The sequence below is a fragment of the Aphelocoma coerulescens genome, chromosome 13 (assembly GCF_041296385.1).
Source record: "Aphelocoma coerulescens isolate FSJ_1873_10779 chromosome 13, UR_Acoe_1.0, whole genome shotgun sequence".
Lineage (NCBI taxonomy): Eukaryota > Metazoa > Chordata > Aves > Passeriformes > Corvidae > Aphelocoma > Aphelocoma coerulescens.
Window position 1 is genome coordinate 18581769 of NC_091027.1, and position 23593 is coordinate 18605361.

The 23593-nt window shown below is 51.2% G+C and overlaps 1 protein-coding gene and 1 long non-coding RNA gene across 7 annotated transcripts in view; both read left to right on the forward strand.

Annotated features, from left to right (window-relative positions):
- FBXW11 (F-box and WD repeat domain containing 11) overlaps positions 1-5224 on the forward strand; it is a 66917-nt gene extending 61693 nt beyond the window's left edge. For all 6 annotated transcript variants that reach the window (XM_069028548.1, XM_069028553.1, XM_069028549.1 and 3 more), the window contains one exon: positions 2930-5224. The gene's annotated coding sequence lies outside the window, so the exon portion shown is untranslated. The remainder of the gene's footprint in view (positions 1-2929) is intronic.
- Positions 5225-18266: 13042 nt separating this feature from the next.
- On the forward strand, positions 18267-22851 carry LOC138118083 (uncharacterized). The gene is made up of 2 exons (XR_011154990.1): positions 18267-18518; positions 22320-22851. It is a non-coding gene; the product is annotated as an uncharacterized lncRNA (long non-coding RNA).
- The last annotated feature ends 742 nt before the right edge of the window (positions 22852-23593 follow it).

Below are 23593 nucleotides of genomic sequence, written 5' to 3' on the forward strand. Positions count from 1 at the left end.
TCAGAGCTCACCAGCACAGCTCAGAGCTGAATGAAGCAGAGCCCAGGAACTCGCTGTAGTTTGGTTCCCTGTCCCAGTCACTGCAGTCACTGCTCAGAGCCCTTTGTTGGGAGTGTGGATTCTTTTCCTCTCTATTGCTGCCAGCAATTGCACTTCAAAATACACCTGTGAGTGCTGGGACTCAGAAACACAGGCACTGCCCTTCCAAAGCACAGCAGGCTCTGCCAGTGCTTCCAAGGAACTGAAGACACCACAACAAGAGGAGCTGGGAGTGACATGGCCCCAACAGGAAGGATTTATTTTATTTGAAGTAGATAATGAATACTTTGCTTAAACATAGTGTGGAAAGCCTTCCTGTAAGAAGGGATTTTCATTATCTCTCTGGATACATTTGTCCCTGCTGTGGCAATGTGCTCCTCAGGTTTTTGCACTCCTGCAGGATCTCTGCATCTGGCTAGGAAATCCCTTCCCCTGTGCAGACACACTTTGAGGTGCTCCTGCTTAAAGAAGAGTTTTCTTTCACCTCAGGAAGTGTTGGCTGCCTTCCCTGCTACTGAACTCCTTTTAAAAATGCCAGGGCAGTGCCCTCTCTGGATCTGACACTTGGATCTGTTGGCATACAGCTTTGCAGGGAGGCTCTGAGCCAGCAGTTGGCCATTGCCAGGCTGAGCTGCCTCTCAGCATTCCTGTAATCAGGCCCTGGAATAAGGAAGGACTGATGCTGTGAACATGAGCCATGTGCAGAATCCCACTTAAACCTTCCCCTCACAGCAGGTTTTAAGAGCACTGCTGCAGGGGTGGCTTAGTGAAACTCAGGGACTGGCTCGTCCTTCCTGGGGCGGGACAGGGACAGCTGGGAAGGCTGAATTGCTGAGGATGTTGGTGCAGGGTGGGAGTGGCTAAAAACAACTCCATAGGACATAATTCCTAAACTCCCCAAGGAGCCAGGGCCTCCAGCACTGCCTGCCTTGTGTGTTTGATCCCAGAGGATGTAACTGCATCCGTGTGGAAAGCTGGATGCTGTCACTGACACATCCCCAGGGACTGTGTCCTGCTCCTGGCATTGGCTTTGTGCCACTGGATCCAGACCTAAGTGAGCTGCTGCTGTGGGCCCTCCACGGCTTGTTGAACCTGAATGGTTTTCCCTCTCAATGGAAAGCTTATTTTCCTCCTTTCTGAGTAACTCTATTTTTTATTTTACTTGCCTTTTCAGGTAGGTAGAACAGGCTGCATTTTGTCAACAGTCTCCATCTACCTTCCAGTCCTGCATCAATGCTTGGTTCTGTTGACTAAAATGATAATTTGAGATGGACAATTTCTGTTTTGAAATTATAGATTGGGCAGGCTTCTTTTATTAGTTCTGATTCATATAAAAGCCACACATAGTGTGTTTTAAGGGCAAAAGAGACACAGAATCATAGACTGTCCTGAGCTGGAAGGGACCCACAAGGACCATTGATCCAGTTCCTGGCCCTGCACAGACACCCCAGCACCCCCACCCTGTGCACCCCTGGGAGCTCTGGCAGCCTCGGGGCCGTGCCCATTCCCTGGGGAGCCTGGGCAGTGCCCGGCACCCTCTGGGGAAGAACCTTTCCCTGCTCTCCAGCCTGAGCCTGCCCTGGCCCAGCTCCAGCCGCTCCCTCAGGTCAAGAACTCAGCACGGTGCTGGTGCCTCACGTGGCCCTCACGGCTCTGTCCTTGGGATTTGCCAGGACAGTGTGAGATGCCTTTGGCAGTGTGAGATGCCTTTGGCAGGGGGTTCTGCTGCTCACATCCTGCACACTTGGCACTTCTGCACAGCTCAGTCTGCCTGGCCCGGGAGGCACAGCTGGGACCACGCAGCCCCTCATCCTGGGAGCTGTTGGTGTTGGTAATGACAGTCCCTGAACAGCTATTTCCTCTACTGCAGAGATGCTGTGATGTCACTTTTTGACAGGTTTGTCTGGCTTCAGAATCCAAAAACCCTAAATCTATATAAAATTTTGGTCAAACAGCTAATATTTCATCATGACATTTAATGAAACAGTTTTATAAGCTTTCAAACATCACAGTCTTGTGGATTTTGAAGCGGCCCTGCACACGTTTTTACAGGCTTTGCAGTGTGAGGCTCTTCAAAGTGGATCATTTTTGACAGTCCTGGCAGTTGGCTGTGAGAGTTTTATTGCTTTCTGTTGAATTCCTGTTGTTTATTGTAACATGATAAAAATTGTTCCCATATGATAGTCTAATATTCTGGTATTAAGCATTAGCCCTTAGGCTGAGGGAAGGGAAGCTGAGGGGAAGTGCCTAAGGATGTTTTAACCTTTCATGGGAATTTCATATCAGAAGAGGGAAGTTCTCCCTAGTCCATAAAGATGGTTTTGGGAAGTGGCAGGTAAAACCAAAGCTCAGATTTAATTACACTCAGACCTTACACTGCCTCCAAGCTGATAATGGAGCCATCGGGCTGGAAAAGGTCATGGGAGTATCAAAGTATTTGAGGTTTTTGTGTGTTTTCCTAAAAGCTGCTCATGTATTAAAGCAGCTGAACTTGCCTCCTGTGCAGAACTCTTGCTCTGCAGTGTGAGGAATAAACAATCCCCTGGGTCCCTGTTTGAGTGAACAGCACTGGGGTTTGGGGGGCTGAGCTGGAGGGTCCCTGGCTGTGCCCACCAGGGCTGTGACTCTGCCTCTGTGGAAGGGAACTGCCTGTGGGTCACTGCCAAGGCCCAGGGCCATGGAGAGCCTGGCTCTGGCTGCTGTAGAACAGGAGGGGCTGCAGTGGGGAGTTCTGGCCAGCAGCCCTCACTGTGCTGCACGAGTGTCACCTCCTGCACGTGCTCTGCCCTTCCCTCTCAGCCTGCATGCAAAGGCTGCTGTGGGCCTGAGCACCTCTGGATGCTGTTTGCTCTGTGCCTCCCTCAGTTCGTTTGTCTTTTGTCTTTTTCAGGGTTCCACAGTCTTGAACTACTGGATTTTTGGCTACTACATGCCTGAAGATGATTGACAGCTAAAGTCAGAATTGGTTCTAGATGCTGTGTAGATGCAAAGCAGCACAATTCTATATCTAAATTTCTTAATCTTTCCTGCTCTCAGTGGTCGTCTTTGAATTTGCTACAAATTCACTGACTTGGAGTAGATGAATTTCAGAAGCCTATCCTTCCCTGCTGTGAGAAATCCAAAGCTTCACATGTAAATTGTCCGTAGAAACTGAACTCTGATGGCTTGTTTTTCAGATATAAATCGGAAGTCAAGAAAGGACTTGGCCTAATTTATATTGCTTTGCACTTTTGTCTGACTTTAAAGAAAAAAAAACATTCTCCAATGAAATTTGGGTGCCAAACACATGCCCAGAATGTACAGAGCTTTGCTTTCCAGTCACCGCTGTCCTTTAGGCATTCCCCATGGCAGGTTCAGAGCCCGTTCTGTTCCATAGGTGTACGTTGGACTCTTAGAAATATTTCTGAATTGCTCAGTAATATTTTTGGGTTACAGTTTACTTGTTTCTGCACCAATAATTTCTTTTAAATTAAAGATTCCCTGCAATTCAGGCTAGGTTATCTGAGCTAGTTGTATAGCACTGTCTTTTCCTTTGCCCTGTGCTCTGTACTCGCCGTCCTGCGCTTCCTGATGTTTGCTGTAGTCCCCCCTCCTTCCCTGTGTGCTTCCCTCATCTCGGATACTGTGTAAGCATGTAGATACCTTGTACATACAGCAGAGCCTCTGGTGCCAGGCTCGGGATGTCCTGACACTTCACACTAACACTCAGCGTGGTGGCACTTGGCAGCAGGACATCCTGACCCCTGGCACTGGTGGTGACATGATTACCTAGACATTGTCTCGCAAAAGGAGGTTTTCAGTATTCATTAGTTGGGTTTGTTTTTGGTTTTTTTTTGTTTTGTTTTTGTTTTTTTTTTTAATGGGAACTACACATTTTAAAATGTAATTTCTAAACTTTTTAAAAATTAAAAACTGTTTAATTTATGTTCTGTATCTTATATTTTTGTGCCGCGGGATTTGCAGCTGTGTGTCTCTAACACCAGTGGGGCCTCGCAGCCCCCGCTGATGTCCTCGGTAGCATTAGTGTGGCTGCTCAGTGGAGAAGAACCATGGGCCAAAGTTCCATTTATTTATGTTTGGTTTGTGACACTTCCTGACGGTGGAGAGGAGCTCCTTCAGTCACCGCTCTGCTTCCTGTGCCTGTGCTGGGTTCCCAGGAGGATCGGCTGGCGTGTCCTGGCTCCTCCAGGCTTTTGTTAGGGAGCCTCCATAGCTGCTTCTTCAGTTCTCACAGTGTCCCCTCCCCTTTGTGTGGTCACACAACCCCCCTGCGCTGTCCTTAGGTCAGGAGGAGACGTGGAGCAATGCAAAGTGAGTTTCCCATCGGCACCAGCCCCGAGGCTTCTCTGTCCCCGCGTGTCCCGGGCTGGCACGGGCCGTGCTGCGGCTCCCGGCTCCGTGTCCGTCCTGTGCTGTTCTGTGCTGGCAGCAGTGTTGGCTCTGTTGGGTTGTTGCCTTTCCCTGCGCGGTGCCGAGGGACAGCGGGGGAGCTCCAGGTGTCACCAGCCCAGCCCCTCCCGCCCTTCCCAGGGAGCCCAGCTCCCATCCCCGTGTTACTCCAGCTATTTATTCATCAAGATGAGCGAATGTGGTGAAGTCCAGAAGAGTAAACTCGCTCCTGAGCGTCCATGAGGTCACTTTTTGGTAAGCTTGACAGTAATTCGTGCAAGTGTCTTACTTTACCCTTCTCATCTAATAGCTTTAATATTAAACTGTTTAAAAAAGAGACATCTGTCGCAGCCCTGAAGAAAAAGGTTCTTTATTTCTGAGGAGCGGAGTCCTTTTTTAAAAAATGCATGTGTAAGATTTAAATTCCTGTTTTTCCTTGGGAGATAATGGTATTTGAACATGCAGTCTAAACTTCTTTGTGCTTTGTGTAACATAGCAGTGGACTTTTGTGATTGGCACCCAAGGAACTCGACTCCTGGGATTCATGGTAGTGATCCTGGCTGCACTCTGGACTTTGTTTTGCTAACCATAATTGAGCAACTGTACATTACTGCGATATTAATGTTTCAAAGCACTGGGATAGTCTAATTCTAACTTGTAATTATGTTTGCCAATTATCTGTTTGGAAAGTTGGTGTATGAACAGCTTCTTGAAACTGTTAAATTGTACAGATATCGTTCATGATCTAAAGCTTTGTACTGTGGAATGTGCTTAATAAAAAAAAGTTTGAACTTAATTTGTCACGTGAACGGATGAGTGATGTCACCTCAGCAGAGCTCGGTGCTGGGGTGGGTTAAGGATGGGCTGGAGCAGCCTGGGCTGATGGGAGGGGTCCCTGCCCTTCCAGCCCAGCCCCTGCTCTGACACGGTGGTGGCAGCTGCTGTTCCACCCTTCCCGTTCTTGGGGCAGACTCTGGGAGGAGCAGTGAGAGCTGGAGCTGGGCTCACTCACCCATCACAGAGGTCTGAACCCCACTGCCTCTGCAGTCACAAGGATCTTCTCTTCCTTTACCAAGGGTGCAGATAGAATTTTTACAGTATTACCCATCTCCTGGCTTGTTGAAGGAATCTCCATGCCTTGAGCCATGCAGAGTCTTCCAGAGCTTGCTCTGACTCAGGAAAATCTTTGCCTTGGGCTTTCTTCAGCTGCTGTGCAGTGACTTGTTCAGTTTTTGGGTTTGGTGGGTGTCTGGGAGGCACTGACCTGAGATGGTTTTGGAGGTGCCATAAACTCTGTGCTAAGCAAATGAGCAGTTCTGGCTCAGCACTGGCAAAGCCAGGCCTCAGAATGGCTGCAGTGCAGATGACCTCTTGCTCTCCTTGCCCCACTCATGATCCTGGGTAAGAGTGTTGGGAGCAGTTGCTGCTGCTCAGGCTGAGGCTGCCCTCGGGGCAGAGAGAGTCCAGTGCCCTCTGTTTGGTGCCAGCAGTGCTCTGTGGAAGTGCAGCCTGGCTGAGCTCCTCACAGGGGTTCTGAAGGCCTTGCTGGGTATCATTATCCAAATAAGCCACAAAAGCTCTGGGATGGATCTGCAGTGTAAACCTTGAGGTCAGGCTTTAACATTCCACCTCACCTGGGTGGCCTTTGGGTTCAGTTGTTCTGTGGGTTTCCCCTTGCAGCCTTTAGCAGCTGCCTGTTACCTCCCACCAGAGGACTTCCCTGGGAAGTCGTGGAGGCCCCGCTCCCCTGGGTGCTCCCGCCCATCCTGGAGTGATTTGGGGCCCCTTTGGACTCTCCCCTCCCACCAGAGGATGGGAGCCACACGCTGTCCTGAGCATGGAGTGCCCGTGGTGCTGGGCAGTGCCCTGGGAGGGTGGGCAAGGAGGGCAGGGCTGGGCTTCAGGGGCCCCCACAGGCACCAGGGTCTCATTCAGGCCCAGCATGTCCTACCAAGCCCTTCCCAAACTCCCGGGGCTGCCTGTGGATGGGATTAGAGCAGCAAAATTCCAGAGGGAAACTCCATCCAACCTGGCCTTGGGCACTGCCAGGGATCCAGGGGCAGCCACAGCTGCTCTGGGCACCCTGTGCCAGGGCCTGCCCACCCTCCCAGGGAACAATTCCTTCCCAATATCCCATCCATCCCTGCCCTCTGGCACTGGGAAGCCATTCCCCCTTGTCCTGGCACTCCATCCCTCAGAAATCTCTCCATGTTTCCTGTAGCTCCTTCAGGCCCTGCAAGGCCCCACTGAGGTCACCCCAAAGCTTCTCCTCTCTGGGCTCACCAATGCCAGCTCTCCCAGCCTTTCCTCCCAGCAGAGCTGCTCCATCCCTCGGATCATCCTGGAGCCTCCTCTGGCCTGGCTGCAGCAGCTCCAGGCCCTTCCTGTGCTGGGCCCCAGGGCTGGGGCAGCTCTGCAGGTGGGGTCTCACCTGAGGGGGCACAGGGGCAGAATCCCCCCTCCCCTGCTGCCCACACGGGGGGGATGAAGGAGAAAAAAGCATTGGAATACAAAAAATAAGTTTAGAGAAGACCCTTTTCTGCTCCCCATCCCAGCAGAGCTTTTGCTAAAAATCCCAGGCCAGGCCCAGTCTCCAGGAGCACAGCCTCTCCCTGGGATGTGCTGCCAGACACAGCTGCCATCCCTGCAGTGGGAAACGCTCCCGTGGGATGCTGCTCTGGCACCCAGGCTCTCCGTGGTGTCTGGACAGGCTGTCCCTGTGCCACCGTGCCAAGCACAGCCCGTGCTCTGTGACAGTGACAGGATTTGGGGCTGCCCTGCCCCACAGCCCCCGGCTTCTGGGCTCAGCAGGGAGGGGGATGGAGCCAGCTTTGGCTTCTCCAAGCTCCAGCTTCTCCCTGGATACTTTAAAAACATCTGTGCAATGCTCCGTGGTGCTGACACAGGACTCGAGGCAGTTGTTGATCATCCACACACCAGGACAAAACCTCGCTCTGGGTGGCAGGGGCTCCACAGCAGAGCTCTGTGCCCTCTGCAGAAAGGCCTTTTGTTCTGCACTGGAACTGAATTCAGGGCAGGAGATGACAAAGATCGGCGGCGATTACCCAAGCCTGTAGGTAACACCCTCGTGGAACATCTCCGGGCACTGCAGCAGGATGAGGGACTGAAGGGAGCCGAGGCCTCTCTGCTCTCAGCTGTCTGAACTCGCTCGGTCTCCCCGGGTGTTTCCATCATCACTAAACACGTGGCACGTGCCCACTGAAATCTGGGAGCACTGACTGAAATGGTTCATTTTTATCCTTAGAAGATTTTTTTGTTTTGTTTTAGGATTGAGGTTTTTTTTTTTTTAATATTGTAAATAGTAATTTAACAGATCAAAATCACAACTGAACCAAAGAGAGATCCCGCAGAATTTTCCTTGTGCTTTGTACATCTCTGCACAGGAGCTGGGTGTATCCAGCCGGGCACTAGAGATGGGCACCCTTAGGGAACGGCCCCACTGCCTTCCCTGAGCACCATCGGCGCTGGGGGAGCGGTAATTGGGAGCGGTGATTGGGAGCCGTAATTGGGAACCGTAATTGGTTACGGCTGCCTCTGGAAGGGTTTGCAGGGACCACCCTCTCTCCCGTCTCGTCTTTCCCACCGTCTGCTCGCGGCTGAGCCCGGAGCAGCCCCTGGCCGGATAATCCCCCTGCACTCCCCCCCCTGCAGCTCCTCGGGCTGGATTGAGTGGGAAAAGGCGCTGGGAATACTCTGCAGGCACCTCGGTGGTGCCGGGGCTGGTTTGGCAGCGGGCAGGGACATCCTGCAGGGACATCCCGCCGGCTCCTTCCCCGTGCCCGGGGTATCCCCTGGACCCCGGGACGCGCTCCCGGCTGCTCCCAACCCTGTCCCACGGGACTCGAGCTGCGCAAGGAAAGGTCCGAACCAGCAGCATTTGGTCGGGACACAAACCTTCCCTCTAGAGCGGGGGTGCTCCGAGTGAGGAAGAGAAGAGAGGCGCAGGGAAGCGGCCAGGGGGTGTTGCCCCAAACCTTTCCTTTCCCTTGGGGAGGAGAGAAAATCGCTCCGGGTTCCGCATGTGGAGCCTCGGCTTTAGAGAGAGGGAGGCCCAGATGGGCAAGTGCCTGCTCTGCCTGACCCTTCGTACTCCCCAGCCCTCGTGCCCCTGCTCCTTGGCAGGGCACCCCGCCCCTCTCTGCCCCCTCTCCCTCCGATCCTGGCTGCGGAGCACAGCGATGGGCAGGGGATGGGATGCAGGGATGGGAGGAGCAGCACGGCCGCAGGGTGAGGCTGACGCAGGTGCTGGTGGCAGGGAAGGTCCCCTCGGTCCTTCACAGAGGAGCCTCCCCTGTCCTGATTGCACCAATTTCTTGCAGAGGTTAACGTGGCTCTTGCTCAGCACCTCCCGGCTGACGAGGGCAGGGGACAGTGACGGGGACAGCCCGGGCAGGTCCTGCCCTCCCCGAGAGAGCCAGTCCGGGATGCTGAGCCATCCCCACAGCCGGCTGGGATGAGGGGAAGCTGCTGAGCACAATCCCCCCGGGAGCGGCTGCTCCCCGAGGCTCCGCAGCCCCTCAGGAGCTCTTTGCTGCCAGGACCCAGCGGGATGGAGCCCCGGAGCGAGGGGACTCCCTTCCCCGGGGGGGCTCTGCCCCTGCTCCTCCTGGCTGTGCCTCCGGAGGGGAGCCCCGGGAGCCACCCGAGCGCGGCCACCCCCGGCTGCTCCGAGAGCCCCGCCGGGCACGGGCGATGCTCTGTCCCCAGCCACACCTCGGGACACATAATCCTGACTTCACACTTTTTCCCAGACAATATCTTTCCATATAATCTTAATGATTCCTGCTGCAATAACAAATAGGCAGCCCTGAGAATAACTTCACACTTAATTGCTCGTGCCAAGAATCTCACCACTTGGCCCTTCTCTGGGTGTTTTCCCTCCAATCCATCTGCACAAACAGAAGTGGGCCAGTTCTATGCCTCAGGAATGAGGAGATAAAAAGGCAATAATTTATTTTTCCACCAAAGCTAGAAGTATTTTATAGAATTTGCTAAAGTTTTTGTTTCAGGAAATTTCATCATGTCTCCAGGAAAAAAAAAAGCACCTAATTGGCCTCAGATTTTCTAACTCCCTTTTCATTTTTGTAATATGAGGAGGTCTAGGTCATCTCAAGGTCACTGCAGTTAGTGTTGCTTTAGTGCACCTCTGTGGATACCTCGTTTCTGCAGCAGTTTTTCCTTGAAGAGCAGCCCCAGCCTGCTGCTGTAACAGCCACTTTCCTTGGCAGCCGGTTGCATTCCTTTAGCATATGGAAATATTTTTTAAAACACATAACATATAGGGCTGCTTGTAGGTGAAATTCTCCAACAGAAATGGAGCAAATGCTTCTAAGCCCTTTGCATGGTGTTGTAAAAAAAAAGCTTTTAGCAGAAAGCTGCCATTTCCCATTATCTGCGCTGGGATCTTGATGTCAAAATGCTGGTGGTTATCAAATTAATAAAAATGTTCTGCTTGGGAAAAATTTAATTTTACCACCCTCCCAAGGCTTCCTGCAGTGCTGCCATGTTGGTTTACATGGCTTCAGGTGGTGAGGTCATTCCAGCCTGGGCTTAGCTTGATTTTTTTGGTCTATCTTGGTAAAGCTGTGGATTCCAAATCTTTTGTTTTAGAAAAACTTGATATGTGGTATCCTGAAAATGTAACGCTGAGTCTGCATCTGCTGGAGAAACAGAGTTTAAAAGAAAGAAGTGTTTGTACCTGAATGACCAGGTTGTTGTGAAGAGGTAAGGCCAAAACAGAGAGGAGGCACCATCCCAGAATCCCAGAATGGTTTGGGTTGGAAGGGACACTAAAGCTCATCCAGCTGAGCTGGACCCGTGCCCTGAGCTACTGCTCAAGGCTTTCCTCCAGAGGGCCCAGCCCAGGCTGGAATTATTGGGTGTTTCAGCTGCAGATTTAAAGCAAAGCTGATGCTGTCCACAAGTACCCCCACACTGCCTCCATCTGGGTTTGTCTCTTTGTGCTGCTCCTGTCAAAACCTGGCAAAATTTTGCAAATTCACCAAGGAAAGGCCCAAATGCAAATGAAAAATGGAGGCAAAGCCTGGGTGGGTGTGGGGAGGGAAAAGCTCCTGGTCCCTGATCCTTTACACAACAGAGTGTTTAAAATTTGCTGAGGAAGGGCCAACTGCCTGGATCTGGGGGGGAGATAAAGGGAGTGAGATCCTCAGGGATCTGCCACAGCCTCAGCCCTGGTGCATCTTCCCGAGCCTTGGGAAGGCTCAGGGAAACAGGGACCAGCTCCAGCGCCGGGCAGAGCTCACAGAGCTCACACAGCTTGGTCAGCTCAGCATCTGCCAAGTTCCTGGTGGCAGCTCCTGCCTGCGAGGCTGGGAAAGGACCCCAGAACTCGGTGATGTCATGTCCGGGAAATTAATGACTAGCAGGACTTGGAAAGAGCTGTTGAGGAAGTGGTTGTGTTCCCATAGGAGAATTTTTTTTTTCAGGCAAGCACGTGGTGAATCAGAGTGCCAGGCTGGGCCCTGGGGCTGAGGGATCTCTGTGTTTATCTGTTAAAACAAAAGGGAGAGGCTGCACTGCAGCTGGAGGCTCTTGCTGGGGATGCCTGGCCTTGGCTTCCCTGCTCTGACCTTGCAGTCCCTCTGGCACAGAGTGGGGTGTGCCTGTGTGTGCTTGTTCAACCTGAAAAAAATGTCTTTCCACTAGCAGCACCCTTACTGTGGGAGAGTGTGCCCAGTGCCAGGGGTGCGCAGAGAAACCTGTGCTGCTCCAAAGGCAGGGGAGGCCAAACTTTGCTTTGTGCAGATCCCATTTCAGCAAATGGAGAGGCCAGAAATGCCTGCACCAGTTGCCTTGACAAGGGCTGGAAAGAAAATTGGAATGGAGGAAGAAAAATCACATATTCAGGGCAAGGGCAGCAGTGAAAGCAAGACCAAGATCAGCTCTGTGTGACCAGCAGAGAGAGGCTGGAGAGTGAATTAACTTTTCCTTCAAAGCCAGGCTGGCAGGGCCTGGGTCAGCAGCAGGAGGGGGTTAGAGGGGCCTGAGCTCATTCTGACACCGTGAGCAGCACAGTGATGCTGCCCATGCAGGTGTCTGCCCACCTTCGTGCCCCCTCACAGCCCCTGGTGCTTTGGAATCATTTTGGGAAGCCTTAGTGAGCAGCTCGTGGGCCTTCCAGGAGAGAGGGAGCAGGGGAAACACACATCCTGCTTCGTTTCTGTAGGAGAAACATTCCTGTTCCTGTTTCTGGGCAAGAAAATGGACAAGGCGTCCCCTGAGTGTTCCCCTGAGGTTGCTGGGATGCACAGCCCCTGACCCTGTGTGTTTGCAGCTCCCAGCCTGCACATCCCAACTGGCTCCTTTGGAAGGGGCCTTAAGGCCCATCCAGCCCCACCCCTGCCATGGGCAGGGACACCTCCCACTGTCCCAGGCTGCTCCAAGCCCCAATGTCCAGCCTGGCCTTGGGCACTGCCAGGGATCCAGGGGCAGCCACAGCTGCTCTGGGCACCCTGTGCCAGGGCCTGCCCACCCTCACAGGGAGGAATTTCTTCCTCAATAATCTCAACCTACTCTCTTCCCGTTCAAACCCATTTTCCCTTGCCCTGGCACTCCAGTTCCTGATGAATTGTCCCTCTCCAGGTTCCCTGCAGACCTTTCAGAGGCTGGCAGGGGCTGTGAGGTCTCCACACAACCTTCCCTTCTCCAATCCTTACAGCCAGCTGGTTTTTTGGTGAGCACAGCCTGGTTTGTTTGCACCTCCTGCTTCATCCTGAACACGTTTTGCCATATTAGGCAAATAACAGAACTGGAAAAGGCGCCAGTAACAAACACCGAGTTTTTCTGTGGATGATTTCCTGCAAACACTCATTTCTAGGAGTCTGCTGGTCAGAACTGGCTGAACACCCCAGCCCAGTGAGCTTCCCTCTCAGAGTGCTGGTGAATTATTTGCCGTGACTTGCCCTTGGCTATTTTCTGAGGGTGATTAATGATGTACCTTGGGTGCTCTTCTCTTGTTTTGCTTTTTCTCTCCATGACCGGAGAACTGAAACAAGAGCAGTGAAATGAGGAAACTCAAGTTGCCACTTGGACTTCCAGCAGGAATTCCAGAGCCAGCACACATTCATGTGAGAGCTGGCGAGACTCTCACTTCTTCCAGCGCCTCTGTGACATCCTGGCAGCTCCCCAGCCCATTGCTGAGTGTTTAACTTGTCCCATGTGACACAATCCAAACAGGGCCATGCTCCTTCCCAGCTCCTGCAGCCACAACAGGCATCCAGATGATCTTCCTTTTTAAGGAAAATCAACATTTTCAGGAAGCTCATGGACCGGGCATGTGTCCTTTTCCTCAGCCAGAGCCGTGGTGTGGTGTGAGGAGAGCACAGAATTCCTGGGAGCCACAGGGCCACCAGAGGCCGAGGGCAATGGCAACACAAGCATAAGGCAAGCTTTAATTTAGCTTATTCTGAGACAATTCAAGGTCACCTGTGCCACACCAGGGGCTTTATTTCTCCATCCCTGAGAGGAATTCAGCAAAAATCCAGCCCCATTCCCAATAACCCAGTTGCCAGTGGGAGCAGGGTCAGCCAGGAAGTGTCTGGGCTGGCACCAGGAATTGTCCTCAGCTGAGCCCCTCGGCCACACGGGGCTGGTGCTGCTCTGCTCTGGCCCAGCCGTGTCCCAGGGAGGGCTGGGGGCAGGTTTGAACTGAATGCCAGGTGTGGGACATGAAACCCCAATTTTGAGCTGTGGTGCAGCAGCACACGCAGACAGCTGAGGCTGCTCTCTGCATTCCCAGTCCCTCTGTACTCAAGTTTTACCACCATGGGTAGCCCTGCCCATTACCCAGCTCCTCTTAACAACATCCACCACCTATGGCTTGTAAAGGGTTTGTGAGCACCTTCCAAAACAACCACCTCCAAACGTGCCTGGGGATAAACATTCGCTGCCTCCTGGAATAAATGGGGCTTTTTGTCCTCACTTTAAATTCGTGGGCAAAGATTTTGGAAAATGTCACATGATTTTGGAAATCACAGCAGTCAAAGACTAATTTTGAAGCATTGTTGAACTACTTTGCAACCCAGATACTGAATTTCAAGCAGCTCAAGCCAGAATAAAAATGTTAAAAATGGTTGGTTGGTTTTGAAATTTTCACTTATGCCATCTTTTATTACCTTCTTGGGTTTGAAATTCTGGCTTATGCCATCTTTTATTACCCTCTCACACTTTTCTTCACACAATAATGTGATAAAACTACATTCAGCTGCAGCTGTGATTCTGGGCAGCAGCCACGGAGCAGGGGGCAGGAGGGGTGACAGAGGGGCCAAAGGGGGCTGTGTTTGCCCTGCAGGGAATGGGGAATGTTGGGCAGGGCAGGCCCATCCACATCCCCCTCTCCCAGAGAAACCACTGTCCCCTGTGAGGGACACGTCGGTGTCCCCCAGTGCCCTGCCCTGCCACCAACCTCCTTCCCGGGCAGGGAACGCTGCTCCCAACATTCCACAGGGAAAGGCAAAGCTCTGTAACATTCCAAAAGAAGCACGAAGTGCTGGATTGTTCTTCAGAATGAAATAAAACCTCACAGCACACTGATATCATTCGGGCTGGTGCTTTATCTCCTCGGCTGGAGCACAGCCCGTGCTGCTGGATGTCGACCTGAGGGGATCATGGATAAAAGCCTTCCTTTTGGGAAATGGGATTTCGTTGTTAATTTGTTGTTTGATTATGTGAGATCACATAATCAAATCACACACACAAAAATAAAATTTCAGTTGTTGCCCCAAATACAGATTTCATTGGGGTTGCTGGTGAGGCAGAAGGGGCAGAGAGATACAAAACCATCCTGTGATGATTTCAAGCAGCTGGTGGAACATGAATGTTTACCAGGATGGGCCATTTGGTAGTGCTTTAACTTCTACACTTTGGGCCCAAAGACAACCAGAAATAGAGCAAAATATGAAATAATAAATGCATCCTTTAGGTAAGCATAAAGGATAAAACTGGCAGGGTGAAACCTGGCACCTCCAAGGAGAATCTCCTCTCTCTTGTCTAATTCCAGTGATTTGTGTGAAGTTCCTCACCTTGGGGATTGCACGACTCTGGAACACGCAGTGTCACATGCAATTACCTTTCACTGCCCAGACAAACCGCCAGGGCATTAACCTGAGCTTTTCCATGGAGAGCTCCAGAGGCATATCCCCCTTGGAAAGGCCCAGAGTGCAGCTTATTTCCAGCTGAATGGAAGACAATGCCTCCAAAGAGAAGTCAGAGTGCAGAGGCACGGCCAGTGCAGCAGTTCAGAGCCCAGCTCTCAGCAGGTTGCAAGGCTGGAGAGGCCGTGGTGGGATATGGAAATGCTTTCCTTTTTCAGATCTGGCAGTGAATTCCATGACATCCTGTTGTGATTTTAGGGCTGGTGGAGATGTGGAGTTGCTTTAGCTCCTGTCCCAGCTCCAGGCAGGGAGGAGCTGAGCTGTGTCTGCTCTTCACAGCAGAGGAGCAGGTGGGTTCTGCACTCATCCACCCATGAAAATGGCATTTTGGTGCCACAAAGGGCTGTCACAGCTCCTTGAAAAGCCTGGGCTGAGTCTGGAATGCCAGTGCCAGGTTACACATGGAAATGGAGTGTGGAAGCCAGACCCAAAGGAATGGATGTGGGGGATTTGCTGTCCAGGCTGCATCCTGGTCCCACGTGGAGACTTGGATCTGCAAACAGAGCCCCTGCAAGCTCTCACCTGTGTGAGCTGATTCTGCACCTGTTTGGTCAAAAACTGTCAGCAAAGCACCCCCTGAGCCCCCTGGGTACTGCTCCCCTTCCTGCAAAGCAAACAAGGAGCTGGGCTGGGGAGTGTTCTCGTGGCACTCCTACACAGAACAGAAATGCACATATGACCTGGCATCTGCTTCTTTTTCCCAATAAACTGCAAAGTCAACACACACAAATATGTTTATGTGAACAGACCAGAAAAACAGCTGGTTCATCAAAGCAAAAGGGGCACGCTTGGCTCTGCTGGGCCAGGGTTCAGCAGGCTCCCATGTATTTATAAAGTGAGAAAGTGGAGCATGTTTGAACATGCAGGTGGATAAATATTCCTGCCAGACCTGCTGGAGTATTTGAAGTCTCCCTGAAGCCGCTGCTCTGACTCACCCCTTCCCAGGGAATGCTGCCCTGTGGGGAGCAGGGAATGCTGCCCTGGGGGGAGCCGCTCTCCCAGTCTGGAGCTGGCACCTCCTGCAGCCCTGGACAGCCCTGTGCAGAGGGGACTGTGCCCAGGACACCCTCAGCTCTGCCCTCCTCCAGGTCCTGGGGCTAAACAAGGCTGGGTGAAGCTGCCCCCGGGCTGGAAATGTTGGGGTGACCCACGGAGGTGCTGCAGGCAGATGTGGAGCTGAGCATTTGTTTCCTTGGCCTGGCATCCGTAGAAGGAGGCTGCAGCTTCCCTGCCAATGTGGAAAATCCGGCTCAGTCCTGAGGCCTGGACTTCAAAGCCACTCGTTCCATTTGATGTTACAGCCCCCAGTAATCCCGAGCAGGGAGGGCAGAGCAGCAGTGCTGGCACGGTGACACAAAGTGCAGATGCAGCACCAATATTCTGTCAGACGCTTCCCAGCCCTGCCTCCCTCTGGGTGCTGTCACTGCTGCACGTGGAAGAGTAAATCCCTTCACAATAAAACACACGCACACCCGCAGCCCAGGCACACACCTGCACGGCCAGAACCCAGCACAGCCTTTCCCACAAAGCTCCTGGAAGGTCTCTGTCCACCATGGAGCGATCTGGGGGTTTATCTAAGCTGCAGCCAGCCAGCACAGGCTGATGTGCTTCTACAAAATGAGTTTCCCTGTATTTCATCTCCCTTTCTGTGTAGCTGGAGTGTCCAAAGCTAAATAAATCAATGGTTTGGGTTGGAAAGGACCTTAAAGATCATCCAGTGCCACCCCTGCCATGGGCAGGGACACTTCCACCATCCCAGGCTGCTCCCAGCCCCGTCCAACCTGGCCTGGGACACTGCCAGGGATCCAGGGGCAGCCACAGCTGCTCTGGGCACCCTGTGCCAGGGCCTGCCCACCCTCAAGGGAAGAATTCCTTCCCAATATCCCATCTATCCCTGCCCTCTGGCAGTGGGGGTCCAATTCCTGATACAAAGTCCTTCTCCAGGTTCCCTGCAGCCTCTTCGGACACTGGAAGGGGCTCTGAGGTCTCCACACAACCTTCCTTCCTCCAGGCTGAACATTCCCAGCTCTCCCAGCCTGGCTCCATAATTTGACCAAGCAATGAAGAACTTCTTAAGCCAAAGGGACAGAATGAGGTGTAAGTCTGTGGCAGAGTTTGGAATCCCAGGAAGGTTTATGAGCCTTCCAAGGCCTTGCCAGACAAGCAGAATCAGCTTTGTCTTCAGACAACAACTGGCAAAAGGTGGCAGCTTCTGTGCCCAGCTGAATTTTGCAGGCAGGCTCAGAGAGGAAGCCAGGGAACACACACGTTGTTGTAACATCAGTGCACAAATAACAAAAAGCTGATATTTTCAGCTACAAGACTGACAATAAACTGGTGCCAGCACCAGGAGTGTTGCTTTACCAAACCCTGGGGTCAGCTTTCCCTCAGGAGCCCTGTGAGCAGCCCCTGCCTCTGCCAGTGACTGCACTGCTCCAGTCCTGTCACCAGCCCTGAACTCCCTGGCATTCCTGGCTGAAAAATGAAGCCTGTGTGGAAAAGGGTCCTGGTGGAAGGCCTGAGGAGGGGCCTCAGCTCTGGAAAAAACAACTCTGAAGACCTGATCTTGCTTTATGCAAAACTGGGTGACAGGTCCTGCTTTTTCCAAAGGAAGAAGTCCCCATGGCATTTGGGTGACGTGGGCTGTAAATGGCCTCAGGCTGAATTTTGATGCAGAAAGTTGAGAATAACTGTTTCTGTGGTTCCTGGTGAAGGAGCTCCCTAATGTGAACAATACTTCCACCAGGATAAAGAAAGTCAGGAATTTCACCTTATAATGTGAGCCGAAAAAATCACCCATGGGTGTTACCTGATTAGATTTCCCAATCTTAGAGCGTATTTTCATTATATTATCAGAATTTTCTAATTCTGGTAAACTCTACAGAAGAGCTTGTCCAGCTTCCAATGACTCTCAACAATGGAATAACAACCCCAGACCTGGATCCATTCCCACATCCTGCCAGGCCCACCTTCCCCTCACTCATCATGACACTGATGGAAGCCACTAGATGTCACTGCTATATTGCACTAATAAAGTTAAAATAATATTTTTCTGGCAATAAATGTCCTGACTCATAAGGAAGTTGGTTTATAAAAGCTGTGGATAGTTTGGATTCCTTCCAGTCAAAAAAACAAAACAAAACAAAACAAAACTTCTTTTTCTTTTCTTTTTTATTTCACTAAAAATATTGGATCCAAGTTCAAAACACTCATTTAACAAATAACATTGATTTGTATTTTAAAAGGAGAAATACTTTGAAGTTAATACCAAGTAAAGAAACGTGGTCTGTGGCTCTGTGAACTGAGAGGATGGGAAAAAATTGTATCTGAAGGTCTGCAGTGCTAAAGACGAGGCTTGACTGAAGGCAGGGCTGGAGATGGTCAGGAATACTCCTGTTCCTGTGCTCCACCAGAGAGGGAGGCAAAAGGCCAGTGAAATAATAGTAACAGCAGCAATAATATTGTATTAATGTGCCTTTCACGTCCCAGGCTTCCCTGCTGCAGGGCAGGACAATAATCCCTGCACTCAGCAGCAGCAGGAGACGCCCTTGGCAGCTGCTGGGAATTGGGAATGGCTGCTCCAATCCCAGCCACCACCAGGGCTTTGGGAAGCAGGTGAAGGGGATTTTAATGGGCCAGCTCTGGGCTTGCCTGCAGTGCTGGGGCTCACTCAAATTCTTTCATCTGCTTCTCTCTTCTGCAAGGGGAGGGTGCTTTGGGTTTGGGTTTTGTCTTTTAAGGCTTTGGCAATTGAAAAAACTGGCAGGTGAGCTCAAATTTTGAACCATTTCTGGGAAGAAATTTGATGTATCTCAAGTGGCCACCTGATGATCCTTCCCTAAATGAATCCTTGGGTTTTTCTCCTGATGTCACCTAGGCAAGAACTGGCTGCTGCAGGTAAGGAACATCCTGAACTCCTGATAGTGGAAGCTGAAGAGAATATCCTAAATTCTAATAAGAAAATGCTCAGAGGAGGTAGAGCCTCCCTCATCTGTCATGGGAAGCTCTTTTTGAAGATGAGGAATTCAAAGCTCAGATGGGATGGGATGGGATGGGATGGGATGGGATGGGTACTTTCACCCCATGGGATTTCTTCACCTTCTCTCTCCCAGTAAGTGACCTGGACACGTTCATGCCATTTGGGAACCAGCATTTTGGTGGGTGTGAGAATGCAGATTAGGAGGGCAGCCATTTCTGGGCCTGTCCCACCCCTTCTCGATTTTTTTACCACAGTAGAAGGAGCTGAAGTTATTGGCAATTTACTGAGAACTGTTTCCCACTGTGAGGAGGAGCCTGAGTGCAGCTGCAGCTGAGCAGAGCCCCATCCCTTTGTCTGGGAGCAGGAAATGTGGCTGCTTTGGGAGTGCCTGCCCACGAGGGTGGAGAAGAACCATGCTGTGGGTACCTGTGTGAGGGAGAACAACTGGGGTCCGTGGCAGAGGGAGGTTTAGCCTGTGCCCTCTGTGGTGTGTGGGTGTCAAATGGGTGACCCATGCTCTGGGTTTTGTCCATACAGGAGCAGCTTTTTGGCTGTCCTGGACCAGCACCAAACATGGGTGAGATGCTCTCTGACGTGGCTGGAACTGGGCTGGACTCGGTGCCTGAGACAAAGCCCACTGTGCAGGGGAAGTGCCTCCTGTGTGCCTGCTCTTCCCCAGTGATGCCTTTGTTTCAGTGTCAATGAGGACAACTGGAGTGCATGAATTTCTGTTTTGGGAAGTACTTGGGGACTAATGGTGCAGTATCACTGCAGGCTCTGATTAACCACCTGGTATCCAGCAAAAACCTCGTCCAGAGCCATGCACAGACACCCAGGGTAACTGGAACTGGAGGGAAATCCAACCAGCCTCTCTCCTGAGGCAGTGCTACAGAGTTTGTGTGTTCCACGTCCAGGTAAACTCCCAGCCGGAGCAGGACTGAGACAGAGAAACACAGAAAGGCAAGAATAACTCACTTCCCTGGCTCAAGTTACTGACAAAGGCATGAAAGCCTCAGCCTGGAGGATAAATTATGAGCTATCAACCCAACCAGAGCCATAATAAGAAGGGAGGAATCAGATGAGTAAGGCAATAGGGGAAAAGCAAACACTGTGAGTAATGGCAACACGAGGTTGGTTCCCTAGAAGTTGTCTGACCACATTAGATAGCACAGCTCAGTGACTGGGGCTGGGCCCAGTGTCTAGAGAATAAATCAAATGGGTTTTTTGTTGTTGATAAAACATTCTCTCCACAGCAGATGGATTTAATATTTCCTGGATCCATACTGTTCAAGCCCAGGAGTGGGGATGCTTTTCCAGGTCTGCACTATTGATGGCCTCGTTTCCAAGGGGTGCAGACTCCGAGAGTTCTCCCAGGACTTGTTGCTATTAACTGTGAAGGGAGGATTTTTGTCTCTCTCTCCTTGGTTTCCCTCCTCAGTTTGTTGATTTTGTTTGCTCCTGATCCACTTCACTTCCCTGGGCCCAGTTAATTCCTCCCACCCTTCCTCCCACTTCCTTCTCTCCTCTTTACAGCTCCTTCTTTACTGGCACTTCCATGCTCTCCCTGCTCAGGCTGTGGGACCATGGACTGGGAAGGAATCCTTTACTGCGGGGGTGGTGAGGCACCGGCACAGGGTGCTCAGAGAAGCTGAGGGTGCCCACTTGGCTCTCTGCATAAACACCTCCAGCTGCCACGAGCTGCTGTACATCCATAGGAACTGAGAGGTGCAAACACTGCCCGCTTCCTCAGTGGAGTTGTGATCTGACCCAGGCTCTTGAATGAGGGAGGTGTAATGGATCTGGGAATTTGCGTTCTGCCCTCTCTTCCCCTTTCAGCTCTGTCAGAGGGGCTGGATTTGCAATGAGCTCGGGCCACCCAACCTTCCATTCTCTGGAATGTGGGTGCTGTCCCTTCTGCTCTGCCAGGCTGCCAGCGTGGTCTGAGGGGACCAGATTGGTTGATTTGGTCTGGGATTGTCTTCAGATAGAGAATTTTAATTCCAGAGAAGTGTGGGACCTGGGACAGCCCACGAGTGTGAGAGCTGCCCCCTGCACCAGCCAAGGGCAGCATTCCCACCACAACGGGCTCTAATTAGACAAGCAGCTAATTGAAGTGGCAGGACTTCCCTGGGAGGGAAGGCCAGCTTTGGATGTGGAAGAAATGCAAAATGTTCCATAACTGGCTGTAAAGCCCATCTTTACACACCAAATACATTGACCACAAATAAGTCAAGGGAAGAGCAACCTCTTTATAGGGCAAGTGCCCCAGCAGGTCTGTAGGACCAGTACTGCCCCCATCCTGAGCCAAAGGTTGGATTCTATTTTTCAGCAAAAACTTACATATACAATTAAGAATCAAGTTTATCCTCCCATGCTTTTTGCTGTCCTTCAACTGTAGGAAAGGGAATCACTGCAAAATGTTTTGAGTAACAGAAAAAAATTTAGCTGTTAGTGATTAGTGGTTTATTTATTTTCTCAAGTAATTCATTAAGAGAAGCTGAATTTAATGTCTTACTCAGCCTGTAAAGCCTTCCTCCTCATCTCCAACAGCCCACTTCCTCTGAGTTCAGCACTTCCTGCAGATAGATGTGGTGCTCACTGTTATTCCACAATGACTAAGTTCTCCTGAATTGTGTTATGGTTTAATAACAACAGGAATTAGGTTTGCTGCTACCAAAACCATTCTATTATGACACATCCAAAGACATGAAACTCTCTTGTGCAAGAATAAGGGGAAAAAAAATCTTTCCATCCACTTGTACAAAAGAAGCCTCAAGAGATCAGTGCTATAATAAGAAGAAAACAAACATGATTCAGTTTAGAAAAATGCAGCTAATATGTCTAAAGGAAACTGCAAGTGCTTAATCAAACAGAGAGATTTGGGAAGCAGTGTTGTTGGACATGACCTGGGAGCTACAAGGGAGAGAGAGCAAATGAGATATTAAACAGATAACTAAGCTTTTTGCTGAAATGGCACTGTCAGCATGGGATTTGGGATATTGTGTTCAGTTGTGTGCATCCCAAATGGATGGGAGGTACAAAGGAGCTGTGGGGATTGAGTAGCCTTGACATAAGCAGGTGAGGGAGACGAATTGGAAAAGAATCAGGACATGACCCACATGAGTCTCTCTTGGTGGCTCCTGGACCTGACAGCGGAGCAGAGGGAAGGCAGAGCTCCCTGAGAATCAACACATCCCCACATATCCCTGGGAAGGCAGAGCTCCCTGAGAATCAACACATCCCCACACACCCCTGGGAAGGCAGAGCTCCCTGAGAATCAACACCTCCCTGCCAGGTCAGGGGTGCCAGCCTGAATTCCTGACATAGCAGCCTTTGAGCCACAGGCAGCTGCCAGTGGAGCTCTGGCCCAGCCAGGCCAAACAAAAAGTTCCTCTTGAATATTAAAATTAGAAATCAGATCTTGCTCAGTTGGACATCACAATGAGAGCAGTGGCTCACACTTGTGTGGGATGGTTCTGACAGGTTTAGGGCTCTCTCCCCTCCTTCCTAGGGCTGCAGGAACCTGGCCCTGTTCTGCTTGTCACAGCTCTGCTGATTCAGGACTGCGCAGCACGGGGTCTGTCACTGGGGAACAGCAATGCTGGCTCTGCTTGGGCTTGAAAGAAGCAAGAGGGAGTTTCATTTTTACTTAAAATCTTTTATGACAGTGCTTTGATGAACCTCTAATGTATGTGTTACTTATATCTCTTTGGGGACAGGAATGTAAAGAAGGTACGAGGAGCCTGGGGGAAGCCAAGAAGCAGAGCCTGGTGCCCGGTGGAGTTGTTCAGCACAACAAACAAGTAACTGACTTAGAGAAGAGTAAGTCCTGAAGTTTGAATACTGTTTGTAGCACAAAAAGGGTCTTTGCTCGATAACTCCCATCAGCAAAATGAAAAAGCTCTCTGCCTGGATGGAAATCCCCTGTGTCCTCACTCTTTGGGAAGAGGCAGAGGGTGGCAGGCACACCCTGGCAGAGGCCCTTGGTCTGTGCTTTATCCCAGCTTGGTTCCAGAGTTCTCTGCAGCACTGATCACCACCTATCTAAAAGAACAGGGCTTCGGTGTAGACAATGGGAGTCTGCAGCTGGAAATGAAAAGCCAGCCCTGAAGCTGAGCCTTTAATGACTTTGGCTGTTAATGGACTTGTCCCCGGGGCAGAGGAACTGTGACATACACCAAAAGCAAAATTTGTTCTTTCACAGTTCAAGTATTTTAGCTTCGATTAATAAAAATGCAGCAGATTTTTGCATCCCAGCAGAGCCTGATTTCTCTGTCACCGTGGAACAGCGAGCAGTTAAAGCTCCATCATCATCTGAGCCTGGCTTGGCCAGGGAGCTCTGCAGCTGCAGCTCTGAGAGCAGCGTCAGGCCTGGCTCTCGGATACGACTGCAGTGGGACTTGGTGGGGTGGGGAGGGGTGGTTGTTAACTTGTATTGCAGACTCCTGGGCTATTTTCTCTTTGATTCTTGGTAATGAAATGTTCTTTCCTCGCTAAACCTTAGGACTGCTCCAGCCCAGCCACACGGGTGTGCAGGGGGACTGTGCTGCCCTGCCCAGCGTGGTGAGAGCTCTCTCCTGTCACAGCTGGGATGCTCCTGTGCATGCAGAAGCGGCAGGGTTGTGCCATTGGGCGAGACTTCTACATCAAAGAGGTTCATAAGCAGAGCCTTCAATGTGTTTGAGGTTTGCCCATCACTGCAGGATACTTCCCAAGAGCATATTTGCTCATTAAAAAGCAGCCAGACTTGTTCCTGACTGCGTTATGGTTTGTTTGGATCCAAGGCTGCCTCCAGGATCAATGGGAGTGTGCTCTTGGAAAGGGCCACGCAGAGATGGGGAAACCTCAAACATTTTGGAGGTTCAGTTTGGAAACCTCTCTGGTTTGGAAGTCCACCAAAAGCATGTCATGAGATGGTTGGAAGACTGGGTGGGGTTTACATCTGAGGATAGAGTGCAAAAGTGAGAATTGTTTAGCTTGGAAGAAAAAAGGG